Source organism: Borostomias antarcticus (assembly GCF_949987555.1).
Source record: "Borostomias antarcticus genome assembly, chromosome: 12".
NCBI lineage: Eukaryota > Metazoa > Chordata > Actinopteri > Stomiiformes > Stomiidae > Borostomias > Borostomias antarcticus.
The window spans coordinates 11,429,482-11,436,832 of NC_140245.1; the positions used below are offsets into that span (position 1 = coordinate 11,429,482).

General features: G+C 46.3%; 1 protein-coding gene across 5 annotated transcripts in view; it reads right to left on the bottom strand.

Moving 5' to 3' along the window:
* LOC311315882 (transcriptional repressor p66-alpha-like) overlaps positions 1 to 3,146 on the bottom strand; it is a 20,587-nt gene extending 17,441 nt beyond the window's left edge. For all 5 annotated transcript variants that reach the window (XM_084446589.1, XM_084446587.1, XM_084446590.1 and 2 more), the window contains exon 1: positions 3,011 to 3,146. The gene's annotated coding sequence lies outside the window, so the exon portion shown is untranslated. The remainder of the gene's footprint in view (positions 1 to 3,010) is intronic.
* Between the last annotated feature and the right edge of the window lie 4,205 nt (positions 3,147 to 7,351).

Genomic DNA, 7,351 nt, shown 5'->3' on the forward strand with positions numbered 1-7,351 from the left:
TATTACATTTTTATTCCCCATTTTGTGCCAGGGAAACAAAGAAATGAAGTGTTTGGTTCCAAAACGCAGATTTTCATTTCACTTTAATTTGAAAGAAAAACTACACGTGCATTTGCGGCGTTACGTCACGGATCTTCTCTGAATCTGCAGCTGGGTAGGTTACGTTTTGTAACTAAAAAGCCGTCATTGTTGCGACATAACATCGGCCACTACCATCGGTGAATGTAATTTTATTTGCCGATGGGCCGATGGCAGTCAACAAGGCCAACATCGGCCGATGCATCGGTGCATCCCTAGTACATAGATTCTGTAACGCTGCAGTACATGCGATCTATATTTGTAATTTCTCTCATACTTACACTTATCTATTTACAACAATATAATTCATAGTGCACTTGTTCAGCCCATTCCTTGTATATCTTCTGTAGCCTGTTTCTTTCCCCTTGTAGCCTCGTTTAGGCCTACTTCCTCAACCTTACTGTACTTCTCTACTTATAAGCACACATAGGAGCGAGTAAGCTAGTAGGTTGAAAAGCTTTGAGTTTGAACTATGTCTAGGTTTAGACTAGAGGCCTTGATATGTGCACACAGATGCATTTAACGTGCACGGATTTAGCGTCCTCAACACATTTGCCTGAACACTCAGCTAACTAATCTACTGCAGTCAACCTCATCAGGAGGGATTCTGAATGATTAGCCCGGGAGGACCAAACCAGACCAAACCAGACCAGACCAGACCAGACTAGGACCGGTCCAGATCGCCTGACCCGGCGCTGACCCGGTACTGACCCGGCAGTGATCCCAGCCTCTCTGAGAGGTCATCACTGCTCTACCCTCCTCCATCTTCCCTCCATCACCTCCTCTTACTCCATCTCCTCCTCTTCCTCCATCTTCATCACCTCCTCTTCCTCCATCTTCCCCTCATCACACCTCCTCTCTACTCTGATTGGACGGGAGCGCGACGCAGAGGCGGAGTCATTGCAGAGTCAACTTGGGAGACTCTCAGGACACTTCCTGGTTGCGACGGAAGGGGGCGGGGACTCACACGCGCAGAGCCGCCTCGCCTGAGAACATGAGCAGACGCCTGGTGACCGAGGCTCCACTACGGGCCTCCACATGAGACCCAAGGCCTCCACTATGGGCCTCCACATGAGCCCAAGGCCCCGGGGTCCAGCGGATAACTATCAGAGACAACTATTACACAACCAGCCTGGCTGTTCATAGCATGATCACGCTGAGGTCACAGGCCCTCTTCTGAGAGGTCTACAGGACGCCAACGCTGTTACCTGTTGCTCAATCTTGTCACATGAATCTGTGGAATGTAACCACAGAGGGTTGGAGAGGATTTGTAGTAAATGACTCAACGTAGCGATGCGGCCATGGGCTGAAAGAGCTGATGTTGCTGTGACAAACAGGTCTGGGACCCCCCCCCCACACACACACACACGCACACACACACGCACACACACGCCCGGGATGGCGCAGGGTCCAATCCCCATAAAGGTATTGTCATTCTCAGCCTCTTCCTCCAACTCCGTGCTGAGACTTTGCGGCTGGCAATATGAGAGGACACCTATACGGTCCTCTTGACTAAGGATTGGCCCCTGTTGATGGCTTATCAATGACATGTGACATGTGGGTGACAATGCGTACACCCTTCACAGCCATTGTTCCGACGAACAACCGACTGCTCATTCCAGAACACCAACAAGAGTGAAAAGTGCACACTCTCAAGCCTACCTAAGCCCTACTCTGTGATTAAAATGACACGTTCTCATAGTTGAAATTAGCTTCTAAAAAAAGTGGAGACTACTAACATCTACCGTTGTGCCCTTGAGCAAGGCATTACCCATCTACACTCTCTCTCTAATGTGTTGCCGAATGGCTGTCCCTTGCCATTCTGAACTATAAATGGACGCAGTCCTAACATGAGTCCACTAAGAACATAGACAGTACGAGCAAGGATTGAGCTACCGGGCTGCGAACTAAGTTCAGGATATTTTCCGTAAATTCAAGTTCTCGTTCCCTTTAAACTTTTTGTTATTGTCAACTGATCACTATAGCGCACGAAATAACATGATAAAAAACCTTTAATGTTTTGCATCATGAACATTATAACTGTAGCAGACGTGCGCCACCACACTGGCGGCTCTGGTGTGTGTGTGTGTGTGCTGTGTTCGTGTGTGCGCGAGCTGCGAGGAAGAGTTGTGGTGTGTGCGTTCCGCTTTAAGAGGAGGAAGACCACGATTGTCACACAGAAGTACGAAGATTACCCAGACCAGGCTCGCTCTGGAACATTAGAACCAACACGGGCAGCCCGAGCCACGGGGAACGAGACAGGAACAAACAGGCCTACCGTGCACAAACACCCCACCCCGGTCTCGAGCAGAGTCCCATCCAAACTAACCCCGGTAAAATTGAACTAGGTAAAACAACAACAACAACAACAACGGGCAGGTACCCGGACCCCCGGTCGGGCCAATCAAGGACTGTTCGCAGAGGCTCGCTGCCTTGATGTCGGGGCGATGGGCCAGAGAAATAAATATAAAGAGATTAGCTCCGTCCCTGTGTCCATCACATGAAGTAATTGTAGTTGAAGCATTCTGGGTTGCTAAGCACTTGCTTGGACTGAAAGAATTTCAACTCCCAACACCGCTGATGGGCACTTTTTCAGGTCGACGGCGATAGCAGCAGCTACACGTTCGGCCGATCGATTCCAAACCCCTCGGTCTAGAGCCACTGCCGAAGTGACATGACAAAAGATTCAACAAAGTAAAGCGTCGGTACACAGAACAATGATGCCACGAGATAAGACCTCGTCGGAACCCCCCCCCCCCTCGGTGCCCAACCGTGGCTTCTCCTCTGCGGTGAAGTGTTACTTTTCAACAGCCCATCAGCTTCTCTATCGTCACAGATAGGTGGAGGAAGAGCTGGTCGCGACAAATCCGAATAAAAGCCTACCCTCAATCCACTTCCCCAAAAAACTTCAGGTACACCCCAGTCAACTTACTCGGTTTATTCGACACTGCTCCGTTAAGGGTGGTCGTCCAAGGGGGATTTGGCGACAATTAACTCCGATTATTCGTTGCTTTTAAAAAATCCTGGGGATACCCTCGCTCTTCGGCCCTCCCCGCTGCCGCCTCCGTTGCCAAATAATGCGCCTCAACACACACATGGAGCCGCGGCGTCACCGCAGTGGGCATGCGCGCTTCAACACTCCAGGGCGACCGAGAGAACATCATGCAACCGCTGACCACCGCCGAGGGGCGAGGAGGGCAGAGCAGCATCACCCCGGAGGCCCCCGAGTCTCTGCTGACCCGCACCTGTAATAACTGATTCAGAGTCAGATTTGTTGGTCATACTACCATAGTGGTTTGTATGGCTGGTGCAAGGAAAGCTGAACTCGGATCAGTTCATGGATGTCATCATACTCAGGGATGGGAAGCTGCTTGGACTGTGTCTGGTCTCGTCACATGGAAAACCATGAATCTCCAGTGAAATGAATGAACCAAGAACACATCTTCATCATCATCACCAAGGGGTAGGTCACACACACACACACACACACACACACACACACACACACACACACACACACACACACACACACACACACATTACATTACATTACATTACATTACAGTCATTTAGCAGACGCTTTTATCCAAAGCGACTAACAATAATTGCATTTAATGTAGGAAGAGCCAATGTACTACTACTTGCCAGAACTCACAAGTACATCTTCTTTCTAAAACAAGTGACTAAGAGCATAATTTAGTGCTGAAGGCAAAGTGCAAGAATCACAATCTAAAGTACAGTGCAATATAATATAATACAATAAGTGCTTAGGTGGGAGGATTGTTGTAGTACTTCTTGAAGAGATTAGTTTTGAGCCTGCGACGAAAGATGGGCAGCGACTCTGCTGTCCTGACATCAGTGGGCACACACACACACACACACACACACACACACACACACACACACACACACACACACACACACACACACACACACACACACACACACACACACACACACCATACCCCATGTCAGTGACAACTCCCACTTCACCATTCATGCCATATATCCACTATGTGTTATCAGGATGGTTGTACTGAGAGCAGCTGGTAGTGCAGGTTGAACATGGGAAGGGCACTGGGAGCTGGGATTGTCACTCACTCATTGAGAGTGGGGGGTGGGGTGGCCGTCCAGAAGCCTGAATGCTTTGTCAGCTTGTTTGTCCTGCTGTTCTTCTCTGGTCGACACAAAGGACCCCTGAATGCTGCCGAGTCATCTCATCTCATCTGATCCCATCATCTGCCTTGAGTTTTTACTTATCTCACTTATCTCATTTATCTCTGCACTCGCTCAGCGTTCCTGGTCTGTTTATGTCCGTTCATCTCTGCGTCAGGTTCACCTACACATCAGATTCGCCTCTGACGATTCATTTAGGGATCAGATTCAACTAGTAATCAGATTTGCTTATGCAGAGCCTATTCATGTAGGCTTCAGTTTCAACTAGGAGTCAGATTCACTCATCTGATTCCTCATGGGATGAAAGTCATGTGTGTGATTCACCCAGGCTCTTTGCTGCCTGTTGCTCAGATAGAAAGTTGTTCCACTGATCCTTACATGCAAACGCTCCAACATCCACCCGACGCCAGTGATCCGATGTTAGACAGAGCAGAGGGGCAGACGACTGGTTCTGGTCCCTCCAGAGGTGGAGCTGTTTTCTGGTGTTCAGCTCTGTTGGGAGCGTGGTTTGAACTCCCCGTGGTTGGGTTCAGATTACACAGGGTCTGGCTCCATGTAATCATCTATTTCAATGAACTCATCTGCAGTAAGAGAGCTATAGGTGTTTGTTCTCAGAGTGTAAACCAAACAGGCCGTGTGTGTTAGGGCTCGCTTGGATTACAGATGACATCCAGTGGAGAATCTCTGTTGGAAACGTCTTTTAGTCCAGGATCAGAATTAAGCTTGTGTCCACGGTAGTTGTAGTCATGTGGCTGCCCATTATATCTAAAAAAGAAAAAAGAGGCTATTCTTATCATCATGCTTCTTTGCAAAATTATTTTTATAAGGGAAATTATGTATGTAAGATGCATGCTCATTAACAAAATATAATGGAGATAAAAGTACACATCTTAATTTCAGATTCACATGAGCACTTCATTGACTCAGGCCTCTCTCTCTCTTCCTCTCTCTCTCTCCCTGCATGAGGTAATGGCCGCCAGTAGCAACATGACAGCCTCAACTTAATCCCCATTAAGCAGTGTAACAATGCAGGAAGTAGCCGTGGCAGCCCCGAACAGGCCGACTCACTATTTGGCAGGAAGTGGCTAGGGCCTCTTCTCTGCTGCTTCTTAGACACCTATTACCTAATCAGCTGGAGGCATCAGCCCAGCAGTTAGCACTGCCACAGTCTGGGAATACCCCCCCCCCCCTCTCTCTCAGAACTATTGATTGACCCTGTCCTTTACTCTGCTGGAGAAGCAGGTTACAGGGGGTCCTAATGACAATGTAGATGTGTGGCTCATCTCTTATGAAAAGCCCCTGAATAGTGAAGGAGAGTCATGCTGCTCATAGAAACTGGCCTACGCTCAGTTTATATTCCTGTTAATGACGGGGATGATCATGAATAAAGAAGAGTAAACTGTCCTGGGGTCTGTGCCTACAGGCAACCTCTCAAAGCCCTCAGTCTGGCTCCTTTCTAGAATTACAGTTGAGTGAACTGAACACAATGGTGTTATAGCAGGTATGAAAAAATAGGAGCACAAGATTCTAATCAATTCACTGGGCCCCTGCTCTCCATCACTGGGCCCCTGCTCTCCGTCACTGGGCCCCTGCTCTCCTGTAGTTCAGGCTAGATTGGACACGCTGAAGCCATGTGGTGGCAGCTCTAGCTTAGAGAACAGATTCAGATATTCAGTGCTTACCTCACCTGCCATTTCCTCTCATATGTCTGCTAATGCAGATCTGGGACCAGCCAAGATCAGGAACAGGAACAGATCAGGAACTGGACCCATCACTGGACCCGTCACACAATCACACAGACCACGCTGCAGACAATTTTCTTTGGAAAATTTATTTTTAAAATGTTTTCCTCATGTGTTGTGAGGTCTTCCAACAGGAGCGCAAAACTATAACAAGGAGAGCGTCAGTAACCTCACCGTCGCAACGCCATGTTATAACACTAGCTAGGAAATGATCAACAGCAAAGACCTAATAGCAATGGTTTTCTATAGGGACCAAACCCAACCATTTAAAAGCATTACTGATAAAAAAAAATACACCTCTCAATACATGAGGGAGAAAATCACAAATTGTTTACATGTCTGTTAATATCTACACACAAGCCAGCCAAAAAGAAACTATAGAGGGAGAGTCAACAGTGGTATATAAATAGTCAACCTTTACAAAACCTAACAAATGGATTTATCTATTAAAAAATAAGAGGTAAAAATATTTGTTTTGTAGTATTGTTTGCATGGCCTTTAGAATAAACAAGTCTGCATTGTGATACACATACAAGTAGTAACCTTTATTTCACCAGGCAGATTGATTGAGAATATTCTCATTTGCAGCAAAAAATCAAAAGAATACCAGACGATTCAAACTGAGTATTAGAATGAACAGAATGGGCGGTGCTGTAAAATGATTAAAATATGTTCAGTTAAATAATTCATAATGACAGCATTTCTTTGCTGAGACACCAACAGGTTGCTCAAAAACGCCCCAATAGTGCCCCCCTCTGGCTACATTGGGAACATTCAGATGACATGTTGGGAAAGACTGCAAACTGCCAACACTTTTGTCCAAAATTTTTACAAATCAAAGATGGGAACAAAAACAATCAAATATTGATTGTGAGGAAGAAAATGAGATTTATAAAAGAGATATGTTGTGTTGGTGTTACTTTCCACGCTTAAGAAAATAGCTGCAAAGCACTACCTTTTCCATTGCAATTCACCAAATAATCTCAATAAAAGACAGTGTTAAAATGGTTGTTAGGTAACCTCAAAACAAATTCATCATCACTGATTTGAGGAATACACAACCATACAAACGATGAAAAAAACAAACCTCAAAAAATACTTTATACAAGTCATCGAAAACGTAAAATAGAACTGATCCTAGACTGAACCCCCGAATAAAATACTACACCTAAGTAAATAGCAATTGGTTAGGATCATTAAAAATCTAAATAAAATATGTTAGCCATGGCTCTGCATCTGGATTGGCTAGAACAGTTTGTTGCCATGATAGCCAGGATGAAGCTGACCAATGCTGATGCAGACCGGCATCAAGGCTGTATGCAGATGAAGGGCAGGCGTCTCTCTCTCTCTCTCTC